Source organism: Watersipora subatra, chromosome 6 (genome assembly GCF_963576615.1).
Source record: "Watersipora subatra chromosome 6, tzWatSuba1.1, whole genome shotgun sequence".
Lineage (NCBI taxonomy): Eukaryota > Metazoa > Bryozoa > Gymnolaemata > Cheilostomatida > Watersiporidae > Watersipora > Watersipora subatra.
Genome location: NC_088713.1, coordinates 32,252,667 through 32,267,812, shown reverse-complemented (window position 1 = coordinate 32,267,812; position 15,146 = coordinate 32,252,667).

Genomic DNA, 15,146 nt, shown 5'->3' with positions numbered 1-15,146 from the left:
AATTGCAATATTCTCACAATGAGCTAATTAGCTCAATTGGAGCATTTCTAGCATGTTTGGTTGAAATTGGAAATTTACATTTTTCACTTTTGTCAGACAATTGCAATATTCTCACAATGAGCTAATTAGCTCAATTGGAGCATTTCTAGCATGTTTGGTTGAAATTGGAAATTTACATTTTTCAGTTTTGTCAGACGTTTGTAAAATTCCTACAGTAGGTATATTTGCGCAATTTGAGCATTTCTAGCATGTTTGGTTGAAATTGGAAATTTACATTTTTCACTTTTGTCAGACGTTTGTAATATTCTCACAATAAGCTAATTAGCTCAATTAGAGCATTTCTAGCATGTTTGGTTGAAAATGGAAATTTATATTCATCATGTTTGTCAGACGTTTGTAATATTCTCACAATAAGCTAATTAGCTCAATTGGAGCATTTCTAGCATGTTTGGTTGAAATTGGAAATTTACATTTTTCACTTTTGTCAGACGTTTGTAATATTCTCACAATAAGCTAATTAGCTCAATTGGAGCATTTCTAGCATGTTTGGTTGAAATTGGAAAATTACATTTTTCAGTTTGGTCAGACGTTTTTAATGTTCTCACAATAAGCTAATTAGCTCAATTGGAGCATTTCTAGCATGTTTGGTTAAAATTGGAAATTTACATTTTTCAGTTTTGTCAGACGTTTGTAAAATTCCTACAGTAGGTATATTTGCGCAATTTGAGCATTTCTAGCATGTTTGGTTGAAATTGGAAATTTACATTTTTCACTTTTGTCAGACGTTTGTAATATTCTCACAATAAGCTAATTAGCTCAATTAGAGCATTTCTAGCATGTTTGGTTGAAATTGGAAATTTATATTCATCATGTTTGTCAGACGTTTGTAATATTCTCACAATAAGCTAATTAGCTCAATTGGAGCATTTCTAGCATGTTTGGTTGAAATTGGAAATTTACATTTTTCACTTTTGTCAGACGTTTGTAATATTCTCACAATAAGCTAATTAGCTCAATTGGTGCATTTCTAGCATGTTTGGTTGAAATTGGAAGTTTACATTTTTCAGTTTTGTCAGACGTTTGTAAAATTCCTACAGTAGGTTTATTTGCGCAATTAGAGCATTTCTAGCATGTTTGGTTGAAATTGGAAATTTACATTTTTCACTTTTGTCAGACGTTTTTAATATTCTCACAATAAGCTAATTAGTTCAATTGGAGCATTTCTAGCATGTTTGGTTGAAATTGGAAATTTACATTTTTCACTTTTGTCAGACAATTGCAATATTCTCACAATAAGCTAATTAGCTCAATTGGAGCATTTCTAGCATGTTTGGTTGAAATTGGAAATTTACATTTTTCAGTTTTGTCAGACGTTTGTAATATTCTCACAATAAGCTAATTAGCTCAATTGGAGCATTTCTAGCATGTTTGGTTGAAATTGGAAATTTACATTTTTCAGTGTTGTCAGACAGTTGTAATATTCTCACAATAAGCTAATTAGCTCAATTGGAGCATTTCTAGCATGTTTGGTTGAAACTGGAAATTCACATTTTTCACTTTTGTCAGACAATTGCAATATTCTCACAATGAGCTAATTAGCTCAATTGGAGCATTTCTAGCATGTTTGGTTGAAATTGGAAATTTAGATTTTTCACTTTTGTCAGACAATTGCAATATTCTCACAATGAGCTAATTAGCTCAATTGGAGCATTTCTAGCATGTTTGGTTGAAATTGGAAATTTACATTTTTCACTTTTGTCAGACAATTGCAATATTCTCACAATAAGCTAATTAGCTCAATTGGAGCATTTCTAGCATGTTTGGTTGAAATTGGAAATTTACATTTTACAGCTTTGTCAGACGTTTGTAATATTCTCACAATAAGCTAATTAGCTCAATTGGAGCATTTCTAGCATGTTTGGTTGAAATTGGAAATTTACATTTTTCAGCTTTGTCAGACGTTTGTAATATTCTCACAATAAGCTAATTAGCTCAATTGGAGCATTTCTAGCATGTTTGGTTGAAATTGGAATTTTACATTTTACACTTTTGTCAGACAATTGCAATATTCTCACAATAAGCTAATTAGCTCAATTGGAGCATTTCTAGCATGTTTGGTTGAAATTGGAAATTTACATTTGTCAGTGTTGTCAGATGGTTGTAATATTCTCACAATAAGCTAATTAGCTCAATTGGAGCATTTCTAGCATGTTTGGTTGAAATTGGAAATTTACATTTTTCACTTTTGTCAGACAATTGCAATATTCTCACAATGAGCTAATTAGCTCAATTGGAGCATTTCTAGCATGTTTGGTTGAAATTGGAAAATTACATTTTTCAGTTTGGTCAGACGTTTTTAATATTCTCACAATAAGCTAATTAGCTCAATTGGAGCATTTCTAGCATGTTTGGTTGAAATTGGAAATTTACATTTTTCACTTTTGTCAGACAATTGCAATATTCTCACAATAAGCTAATTAGCTCAATTGGAGCATTTCTAGCATGTTTGGTTGAAATTGGAAATTTACATTTTTCACTTTTGTCAGACAATTGCAATATTCTCACAATGAGCTAATTAGCTCAATTGGAGCATTTCTAGCATGTTTGGTTGAAATTGGAAATTTAGATTTTTCACTTTTGTCAGACAATTGCAATATTCTCACAATGAGCTAATTAGCTCAATTGGAGCATTTCTAGCATGTTTGGTTGAAATTGGAAATTTACATTTTTCAGTTTTGTGAGACGTTTGTAAAATTCCTACAGTAGGTATATTTGCGCAATTGGAGCATTCCTAGCATGTTTGGTTGAAATTGGAAATTTACATTTTTCACTTTTGTCAGACAATTGCAATATTCTCACAATAAGCTAATTAGCTCAATTGGAGCATTTCTAGCATGTTTGGTTGAAATTGGAAATTTACATTTTTCAGCTTTGTCAGACGTTTGTAATATTCTCACAATAAGCTAATTAGCTCAATTGGAGCATTTCTAGCATGTTTGGTTGAAATTGGAAATTTACATTTTTCAGCATTGTCAGACGTTTGTAATATTCTCACAATAAGCTAATTAGCTCAATTGGAGCATTTCTAGCATGTTTGGTTGAAATTGGAATTTTACATTTTACACTTTTGTCAGACAATTGCAACATTCTCACAATAAGCTAATTAGCTCAATTGGAGCATTTCTAGCATGTTTGGTTGAAATTGGAAATTTACATTTGTCAGTGTTGTCAGATGGTTGTAATATTCTCACAATAAGCTAATTAGCTCAATTGGAGCATTTCTAGCATGTTTGGTTGAAATTGGAAATTTACATTTTTCACTTTTGTCAGACAATTGCAATATTCTCACAATGAGCTAATTAGCTCAATTGGAGCATTTCTAGCATGTTTGGTTGAAATTGGAAAATTACATTTTTCAGTTTGGTCAGACGTTTTTAATATTCTCACAATAAGCTAATTAGCTCAATTGGAGCATTTCTAGCATGTTTGGTTGAAATTGGAAATTTACATTTTTCACTTTTGTCAGACAATTGCAATATTCTCACAATAAGCTAATTAGCTCAATTGGAGCATTTCTAGCATGTTTGGTTGAAATTGGAAATTTACATTTTTCACTTTTGTCAGACAATTGCAATATTCTCACAATGAGCTAATTAGCTCAATTGGAGCATTTCTAGCATGTTTGGTTGAAATTGGAAATTTACATTTTTCACTTTTGTCAGACAATTGCAATATTCTCACAATGAGCTAATTAGCTCAATTGGAGCATTTCTAGCATGTTTGGTTGAAATTGGAAATTTACATTTTTCAGTTTTGTCAGACGTTTGTAAAATTCCTACAGTAGGTATATTTGCGCAATTTGAGCATTTCTAGCATGTTTGGTTGAAATTGGAAATTTACATTTTTCACTTTTGTCAGACGTTTGTAATATTCTCACAATAAGCTAATTAGCTCAATTAGAGCATTTCTAGCATGTTTGGTTGAAATTGGAAATTTATATTCATCATGTTTGTCAGACGTTTGTAATATTCTCACAATAAGCTAATTAGCTCAATTGGAGCATTTCTAGCATGTTTGGTTGAAATTGGAAATTTACATTTTTCACTTTTGTCAGACGTTTGTAATATTCTCACAATAAGCTAATTAGCTCAATTGGAGCATTTCTAGCATGTTTGGTTGAAATTGGAAAATTACATTTTTCAGTTTGGTCAGACGTTTTTAATATTCTCACAATAAGCTAATTAGCTCAATTGGAGCATTTCTAGCATGTTTGGTTAAAATTGGAAATTTACATTTTTCAGTTTTGTCAGACGTTTGTAAAATTCCTACAGTAGGTATATTTGCGCAATTTGAGCATTTCTAGCATGTTTGGTTGAAATTGGAAATTTACATTTTTCACTTTTGTCAGACGTTTGTAATATTCTCACAATAAGCTAATTAGCTCAATTAGAGCATTTCTAGCATGTTTGGTTGAAATTGGAAATTTATATTCATCATGTTTGTCAGACGTTTGTAATATTCTCACAATAAGCTAATTAGCTCAATTGGAGCATTTCTAGCATGTTTGGTTGAAATTGGAAATTTACATTTTTCACTTTTGTCAGACGTTTGTAATATTCTCACAATAAGCTAATTAGCTCAATTGGAGCATTTCTAGCATGTTTGGTTGAAATTGGAAATTTACATTTTTCAGTTTTGTCAGACGTTTGTAAAATTCCTACAGTAGGTATATTTGCGCAATTTGAGCATTTCTAGCATGTTTGGTTGAAATTGGAAATTTACATTTTTCACTTTTGTCAGACGTTTGTAATATTCTCACAATAAGCTAATTAGCTCAATTAGAGCATTTCTAGCATGTTTGGTTGAAATTGGAAATTTATATTCATCATGTTTGTCAGACGTTTGTAATATTCTCACAATAAGCTAATTAGCTCAATTGGAGCATTTCTAGCATGTTTGGTTGAAATTGGAAATTTACATTTTTCACTTTTGTCAGACGTTTGTAATATTCTCACAATAAGCTAATTAGCTCAATTGGAGCATTTCTAGCATGTTTGGTTGAAATTGGAAATTTACATTTTTCAGTTTTGTCAGACGTTTGTAAAATTCCTACAGTAGGTTTATTTGCGCAATTAGAGCATTTCTAGCATGTTTGGTTGAAATTGGAAATTTACATTTTTCACTTTTGTCAGACGTTTTTAATATTCTCACAATAAGCTAATTAGCTCAATTGGAGCATTTCTAGCATGTTTGGTTGAAATTGGAAATTTACATTTTTCACTTTTGTCAGACAATTGCAATATTCTCACAATAAGCTAATTAGCTCAATTGGAGCATTTCTAGCATGTTTGGTTGAAATTGGAAATTTACATTTTTCAGTTTTGTCAGACGTTTGTAATATTCTCACAATAAGCTAATTAGCTCAATTGGAGCATTTCTAGCATGTTTGGTTGAAATTGGAAATTTACATTTTTCAGTGTTGTCAGACAGTTGTAATATTCTCACAATAAGCTAATTAGCTCAATTGGAGCATTTCTAGCATGTTTGGTTGAAACTGGAAATTTACATTTTTCACTTTTGTCAGACAATTGCAATATTCTCACAATGAGCTAATTAGCTCAATTGGAGCATTTCTAGCATGTTTGGTTGAAATTGGAAATTTAGATTTTTCACTTTTGTCAGACAATTGCAATATTCTCACAATGAGCTAATTAGCTCAATTGGAGCATTTCTAGCATGTTTGGTTGAAATTGGAAATTTACATTTTTCACTTTTGTCAGACGTTTGTAATATTCTCACAATAAGCTAATTAGCTCATTTGGAGCATTTCTAGCATGTTTGGTTGAAATTGGAAATTTAGATTTTTCACTTTTGTCAGACAATTGCAATATTCTCACAATGAGCTAATTAGCTCAATTGGAGCATTTCTAGCATGTTTGGTTGAAATTGGAAATTTACATTTTTCAGTTTTGTCAGACGTTTGTAAAATTCCTACAGTAGGTATATTTGCGCAATTTGAGCATTTCTAGCATGTTTGGTTGAAATTGGAAATTTACATTTTTCACTTTTGTCAGACGTTTGTAATATTCTCACAATAAGCTAATTAGCTCAATTAGAGCATTTCTAGCATGTTTGGTTGAAATTGGAAATTTATATTCATCATGTTTGTCAGACGTTTGTAATATTCTCACAATAAGCTAATTAGCTCAATTGGAGCATTTCTAGCATGTTTGGTTGAAATTGGAAATTTACATTTTTCACTTTTGTCAGACGTTTGTAATATTCTCACAATAAGCTAATTAGCTCAATTGGAGCATTTCTAGCATGTTTGGTTGAAATTGGAAATTTACATTTTTCAGTTTTGTCAGACGTTTGTAAAATTCCTACAGTAGGCTTATTTGCGCAATTAGAGCATTTCTAGCATGTTTGGTTGAAATTGGAAATTTACATTTTTAAGTTTTGTCAGACATTTGTAAAATTCCTACAGTAGGCTTATTTGCGCAATTTGAGCATTTCTAGCATGTTTGGTTGAAATTGGAAATTTACATTTTTAAGTTTTGTCAGACAGTTGTAAAATTCCTACAGTAGGCTTATTTGCGCAATTTGAGCATTTCTAGCATGTTTGGTTGAAATTGGAAATTTACATTTTTCAGTTTTGTCAGACGTTTTTAATATTCTCACAATAAGCTAATTAGCTCAATTGGAGCATTTCTAGCATGTTTGGTTGAAATTGGAAATTTACATTTTTCACTTTTGTCAGACAATTGCAATATTCTCACAATAAGCTAATTAGCTCAATTGGAGCATTTCTAGCATGTTTGGTTGAAATTGGAAATTTACATTTTTCAGCTTTGTCAGACGTTTGTAATATTCTCACAATAAGCTAATTAGCTCAATTGGAGCATTTCTAGCATGTTTGGTTGAAATTGGAAATTTACATTTTTCAGCTTTGTCAGACGTTTGTAATATTCTCACAATAAGCTAATTAGCTCATTTGGAGCATTTCTAGCATGTTTGGTTGAAATTGGAAATCTACCTTTTTTCAGCTTTGTCAGACGTTTGTAATATTCTCACAATAAGCTAATTAGCTCAATTGGAGCATTTCTAGCATGTTTGGTTAAAATTGGAAATTTACATTTTTAAGTTTTGTCAGACGTTTGTAAAATTCCTACAGTAGGCTTATTTGCGCAATTTGAGCATTTCTAGCATGTTTGGTTGAAATTGGAAATTTACATTTTTCAGTTTTGTCAGACGTTTTTAATATTCTCACAATAAGCTAATTAGCTCAATTGGAGCATTTCTAGCATGTTTGGTTGAAATTGGAAATTTACATTTTTCACTTTTGTCAGACAATTGCAATATTCTCACAATAAGCTAATTAGCTCAATTGGAGCATTTCTAGCATGTTTGGTTGAAATTGGAAATTTACATTTTTCAGCTTTGTCAGACGTTTGTAATATTCTCACAATAAGCTAATTAGCTCATTTGGAGCATTTCTAGCATGTTTGGTTGAAATTGGAAATCTACCTTTTTTCAGCTTTGTCAGACGTTTGTAATATTCTCACAATAAGCTAATTAGCTCAATTGGAGCATTTCTAGCATGTTTGGTTAAAATTGGAAATTTACATTTTTAAGTTTTGTCAGACGTTTGTAAAATTCCTACAGTAGGCTTATTTGCGCAATTTGAGCATTTCTAGCATGTTTGGTTGAAATTGGAAATTTACATTTTTCAGTTTTGTCAGACGTTTTTAATATTCTCACAATAAGCTAATTAGCTCAATTGGAGCATTTCTAGCATGTTTGGTTGAAATTGGAAATTTACATTTTTCACTTTTGTCAGACAATTGCAATATTCTCACAATAAGCTAATTAGCTCAATTGGAGCATTTCTAGCATGTTTGGTTGAAATTGGAAATTTACATTTTTCAGCTTTGTCAGACGTTTGTAATATTCTCACAATAAGCTAATTAGCTCAATTGGAGCATTTCTAGCATGTTTGGTTGAAATTGGAAATTTACATTTTTCAGCTTTGTCAGACGTTTGTAATATTCTCACAATAAGCTAATTAGCTCAATTGGAGCATTTCTAGCATGTTTGGTTGAAATTGGAATTTTACATTTTACACTTTTGTCAGACAATTGCAATATTCTCACAATAAGCTAATTAGCTCAATTGGAGCATTTCTAGCATGTTTGGTTGAAATTGGAAATTTACATTTGTCAGTGTTGTCAGATGGTTGTAATATTCTCACAATAAGCTAATTAGCTCAATTGGAGCATTTCTAGCATGTTTGGTTGAAATTGGAAATTTACATTTTTCGCTTTTGTCAGACAATTGCAATATTCTCACAATGAGCTAATTAGCTCAATTGGAGCATTTCTAGCATGTTTGGTTGAAATTGGAAAATTACATTTTTCAGTTTGGTCAGACGTTTTTAATATTCTCACAATAAGCTAATTAGCTCAATTGGAGCATTTCTAGCATGTTTGGTTGAAATTGGAAATTTACATTTTTCACTTTTGTCAGACAATTGCAATATTCTCACAATAAGCTAATTAGCTCAATTGGAGCATTTCTAGCATGTTTGGTTGAAATTGGAAATTTACATTTTTCACTTTTGTCAGACAATTGCAATATTCTCACAATGAGCTAATTAGCTCAATTGGAGCATTTCTAGCATGTTTGGTTGAAATTGGAAATTTAGATTTTTCACTTTTGTCAGACAATTGCAATATTCTCACAATGAGCTAATTAGCTCAATTGGAGCATTTCTAGCATGTTTGGTTGAAATTGGAAATTTACATTTTTCAGTTTTGTGAGACGTTTGTAAAATTCCTACAGTAGGTATATTTGCGCAATTGGAGCATTCCTAGCATGTTTGGTTGAAATTGGAAATTTACATTTTTCACTTTTGTCAGACAATTGCAATATTCTCACAATAAGCTAATTAGCTCAATTGGAGCATTTCTAGCATGTTTGGTTGAAATTGGAAATTTACATTTTTCAGCTTTGTCAGACGTTTGTAATATTCTCACAATAAGCTAATTAGCTCAATTGGAGCATTTCTAGCATGTTTGGTTGAAATTGGAAATTTACATTTTTCAGCTTTGTCAGACGTTTGTAATATTCTCACAATAAGCTAATTAGCTCAATTGGAGCATTTCTAGCATGTTTGGTTGAAATTGGAATTTTACATTTTACACTTTTGTCAGACAATTGCAACATTCTCACAGTAAGCTAATTAGCTCAATTGGAGCATTTCTAGCATGTTTGGTTGAAATTGGAAATTTACATTTGTCAGTGTTGTCAGATGGTTGTAATATTCTCACAATAAGCTAATTAGCTCAATTGGAGCATTTCTAGCATGTTTGGTTGAAATTGGAAATTTACATTTTTCACTTTTGTCAGACAATTGCAATATTCTCACAATGAGCTAATTAGCTCAATTGGAGCATTTCTAGCATGTTTGGTTGAAATTGGAAAATTACATTTTTCAGTTTGGTCAGACGTTTTTAATATTCTCACAATAAGCTAATTAGCTCAATTGGAGCATTTCTAGCATGTTTGGTTGAAATTGGAAATTTACATTTTTCACTTTTGTCAGACAATTGCAATATTCTCACAATAAGCTAATTAGCTCAATTGGAGCATTTCTAGCATGTTTGGTTAAAATTGGAAATTTACATTTTTCACTTTTGTCAGACAATTGCAATATTCTCACAATGAGCTAATTAGCTCAATTGGAGCATTTCTAGCATGTTTGGTTGAAATTGGAAATTTAGATTTTTCACTTTTGTCAGACAATTGCAATATTCTCACAATGAGCTAATTAGCTCAATTGGAGCATTTCTAGCATGTTTGGTTGAAATTGGAAATTTACATTTTTCAGTTTTGTCAGACGTTTGTAAAATTCCTACAGTAGGTATATTTGCGCGATTTGAGCATTTCTAGCATGTTTGGTTGAAATTGGAAATTTACATTTTTCACTTTTGTCAGACGTTTGTAATATTCTCACAATAAGCTAATTAGCTCAATTAGAGCATTTCTAGCATGTTTGGTTGAAATTGGAAATTTATATTCATCATGTTTGTCAGACGTTTGTAATATTCTCACAATAAGCTAATTAGCTCAATTGGAGCATTTCTAGCATGTTTGGTTGAAATTGGAAATTTACATTTTTCACTTTTGTCAGACGTTTGTAATATTCTCACAATAAGCTAATTAGCTCAATTGGAGCATTTCTAGCATGTTTGGTTGAAATTGGAAATTTACATTTTTCAGTTTTGTCAGACGTTTGTAAAATTCCTACAGTAGGTTTATTTGCGCAATTAGAGCATTTCTAGCATGTTTGGTTGAAATTGGAAATTTACATTTTTCACTTTTGTCAGATGTTTTTAATATTCTCACAATAAGCTAATTAGCTCAATTGGAGCATTTCTAGCATGTTTGGTTGAAATTGGAAATTTACATTTTTCACTTTTGTCAGACAATTGCAATATTCTCACAATAAGCTAATTAGCTCAATTGGAGCATTTCTAGCATGTTTGGTTGAAATTGGAAATTTACATTTTTCAGTTTTGTCAGACGTTTGTAATATTCTCACAATAAGCTAATTAGCTCAATTGGAGCATTTCTAGCATGTTTGGTTGAAATTGGAAATTTACATTTTTCAGTGTTGTCAGACAGTTGTAATATTCTCACAATAAGCTAATTAGCTCAATTGGAGCATTTCTAGCATGTTTGGTTGAAACTGGAAATTTACATTTTTCACTTTTGTCAGACAATTGCAATATTCTCACAATGAGCTAATTAGCTCAATTGGAGCATTTCTAGCATGTTTGGTTGAAATTGGAAATTTAGATTTTTCACTTTTGTCAGACAATTGCAATATTCTCACAATGAGCTAATTAGCTCAATTGGAGCATTTCTAGCATGTTTGGTTGAAATTGGAAATTTACATTTTTCACTTTTGTCAGACGTTTGTAATATTCTCACAATAAGCTAATTAGCTCATTTGGAGCATTTCTAGCATGTTTGGTTGAAATTGGAAATTTAGATTTTTCACTTTTGTCAGACAATTGCAATATTCTCACAATGAGCTAATTAGCTCAATTGGAGCATTTCTAGCATGTTTGGTTGAAATTGGAAATTTACATTTTTCAGTTTTGTCAGACGTTTGTAAAATTCCTACAGTAGGTATATTTGCGCAATTTGAGCATTTCTAGCATGTTTGGTTGAAATTGGAAATTTACATTTTTCACTTTTGTCAGACGTTTGTAATATTCTCACAATAAGCTAATTAGCTCAATTAGAGCATTTCTAGCATGTTTGGTTGAAATTGGAAATTTATATTCATCATGTTTGTCAGACGTTTGTAATATTCTCACAATAAGCTAATTAGCTCAATTGGAGCATTTCTAGCATGTTTGGTTGAAATTGGAAATTTACATTTTTCACTTTTGTCAGACGTTTGTAATATTCTCACAATAAGCTAATTAGCTCAATTGGAGCATTTCTAGCATGTTTGGTTGAAATTGGAAATTTACATTTTTCAGTTTTGTCAGACGTTTGTAAAATTCCTACAGTAGGCTTATTTGCGCAATTAGAGCATTTCTAGCATGTTTGGTTGAAATTGGAAATTTACATTTTTAAGTTTTGTCAGACATTTGTAAAATTCCTACAGTAGGCTTATTTGCGCAATTTGAGCATTTCTAGCATGTTTGGTTGAAATTGGAAATTTACATTTTTAAGTTTTGTCAGACAGTTGTAAAATTCCTACAGTAGGCTTATTTGCGCAATTTGAGCATTTCTAGCATGTTTGGTTGAAATTGGAAATTTACATTTTTCAGTTTTGTCAGACGTTTTTAATATTCTCACAATAAGCTAATTAGCTCAATTGGAGCATTTCTAGCATGTTTGGTTGAAATTGGAAATTTACATTTTTCACTTTTGTCAGACAATTGCAATATTCTCACAATAAGCTAATTAGCTCAATTGGAGCATTTCTAGCATGTTTGGTTGAAATTGGAAATTTACATTTTTCAGCTTTGTCAGACGTTTGTAATATTCTCACAATAAGCTAATTAGCTCAATTGGAGCATTTCTAGCATGTTTGGTTGAAATTGGAAATTTACATTTTTCAGCTTTGTCAGACGTTTGTAATATTCTCACAATAAGCTAATTAGCTCAATTGGAGCATTTCTAGCATGTTTGGTTGAAATTGGAATTTTACATTTTACACTTTTGTCAGACAATTGCAATATTCTCACAATAAGCTAATTAGCTCAATTGGAGCATTTCAAGCATGTTTGGTTGAAATTGGAAATTTACATTTGTCAGTGTTGTCAGATGGTTGTAATATTCTCACAATAAGCTAATTAGCTCAATTGGAGCATTTCTAGCATGTTTGGTTGAAATTGGAAATTTACATTTTTCAGCTTTGTCAGACGTTTGTAATATTCTCACAATAAGCTAATTAGCTCAATTGGAGCATTTCTAGCATGTTTGGTTGAAATTGGAATTTTACATTTTACACTTTTGTCAGACAATTGCAACATTCTCACAATAAGCTAATTAGCTCAATTGGAGCATTTCTAGCATGTTTGGTTGAAATTGGAAATTTACATTTGTCAGTGTTGTCAGATGGTTGTAATATTCACACAATAAGCTAATTAGCTCAATTGGAGCATTTCTAGCATGTTTGGTTGAAATTGGAAATTTACATTTTTCACTTTTGTCAGACAATTGCAATATTCTCACAATGAGCTAATTAGCTCAATTGGAGCATTTCTAGCATGTTTGGTTGAAATTGGAAAATTACATTTTTCAGTTTGGTCAGACGTTTTTAATATTCTCACAATAAGCTAATTAGCTCAATTGGAGCATTTCTAGCATGTTTGGTTGAAATTGGAAATTTACATTTTTCACTTTTGTCAGACAATTGCAATATTCTCACAATAAGCTAATTAGCTCAATTGGAGCATTTCTAGCATGTTTGGTTGAAATTGGAAATTTACATTTTTCACTTTTGTCAGACAATTGCAATATTCTCACAATGAGCTAATTAGCTCAATTGGAGCATTTCTAGCATGTTTGGTTGAAATTGGAAATTTAGATTTTTCACTTTTGTCAGACAATTGCAATATTCTCACAATGAGCTAATTAGCTCAATTGGAGCATTTCTAGCATGTTTGGTTGAAATTGGAAATTTACATTTTTCAGTTTTGTCAGACGTTTGTAAAATTCCTACAGTAGGTATATTTGCGCAATTTGAGCATTTCTAGCATGTTTGGTTGAAATTGGAAATTTACATTTTTCACTTTTGTCAGACGTTTGTAATATTCTCACAATAAGCTAATTAGCTCAATTAGAGCATTTCTAGCATGTTTGGTTGAAATTGGAAATTTATATTCATCATGTTTGTCAGACGTTTGTAATATTCTCACAATAAGCTAATTAGCTCAATTGGAGCATTTCTAGCATGTTTGGTTGAAATTGGAAATTTACATTTTTCACTTTTGTCAGACGTTTGTAATATTCTCACAATAAGCTAATTAGCTCAATTGGAGCATTTCTAGCATGTTTGGTTGAAATTGGAAATTTATATTCATCATGTTTGTCAGACGTTTGTAATATTCTCACAATAAGCTAATTAGCTCAATTGGAGCATTTCTAGCATGTTTGGTTGAAATTGGAAATTTACATTTTTCACTTTTGTCAGACGTTTGTAATATTCTCACAATAAGCTAATTAGCTCAATTGGAGCATTTCTAGCATGTTTGGTTGAAATTGGAAATTTACATTTTTCAGTTTTGTCAGACGTTTGTAAAATTCCTACAGTAGGCTTATTTGCGCAATTAGAGCATTTCTAGCATGTTTGGTTGAAATTGGAAATTTACATTTTTCACTTTTGTCAGACGTTTGTAATATTCTCACAATAAGCTAATTAGCTCATTTGGAGCATTTCTAGCATGTTTGGTTGAAATTGGAAATTTACATTTTTCACTTTTGTCAGACAATTGCAATATTCTCACAATAAGCTAATTAGCTCAATTGGAGCATTTCTAGCATGTTTTGTTGAAATTGGAAATTTACATTTTTAACTTTTGTCAGACGTTTGTAAAATTCCTACAGCAGGCTTATTTGCGCAATTTGAGCATTTCTAGCATGTTTGGTTGAAATTGGAAATTTACATTTTTCAGTTTTGTCAGACGTTTTTAATATTCTCACAATAAGCTAATTAGCTCAATTGGAGCATTTCTAGCATGTTTGGTTGAAATTGGAAATTTACATTTTTCAGCTTTGTCAGACGTTTGTAATATTCTCACAATAAGCTAATTAGCTCAATTGGAGCATTTCTAGCATGTTTGGTTGAAATTGGAAATTTACATTTTTCAGCTTTGTCAGACGTTTGTAATATTCTCACAATTAGCTAATTAGCTCAATTGGAGCATTTCTAGCATGTTTGGTTGAAATTGGAATTTTACATTTTACACTTTTGTCAGACAATTGCAATATTCTCACAATAAGCTAATTAGCTCAATTGGAGCATTTTTAGCATGTTTGGTTGAAATTGGAAATTTACATTTTTCAGTGTTGTCAGACAGTTGTAATATTCTCACAATAAGCTAATTAGCTCAATTGGAGCATTTCTAGCATGTTTGGTTGAAATTGGAAATTTACATTTTTCACTTTTGTCAGACAATTGCAATATTCTCACAATGAGCTAATTAGCTCAATTGGAGCATTTCTAGCATGTTTGGTTGAAATTGGAAAATTACATTTTTCAGAATGGTCAGACGTTTTTAAGATTCTCACAATAAGCTAATTAGCTCAATTGGAGCATTTCTGGCATGTTTGGTTGAAATTGGAAAATTACATTTTTCAGTTTTGTCAGACGTTTGTAATATTCTCACAATAAGCTAATTAGCTCAATTGGAGCATTTCTAGCATGTTTGGTTGAAATTGGAAATTTACATTTTTCAGTTTTGTCAGACGTTTGTAATATTCTCACAATAAGCTAATTAGCTCAATTGGAGCATTTCTAGCATGTTTGGTTGAAATTGGAAATTTACATTTTTCACTTTTGTCAGACAATTGCAATATTCTCACAATAAGCTAATTAGCTCAATTGGAGCATTTCTAGC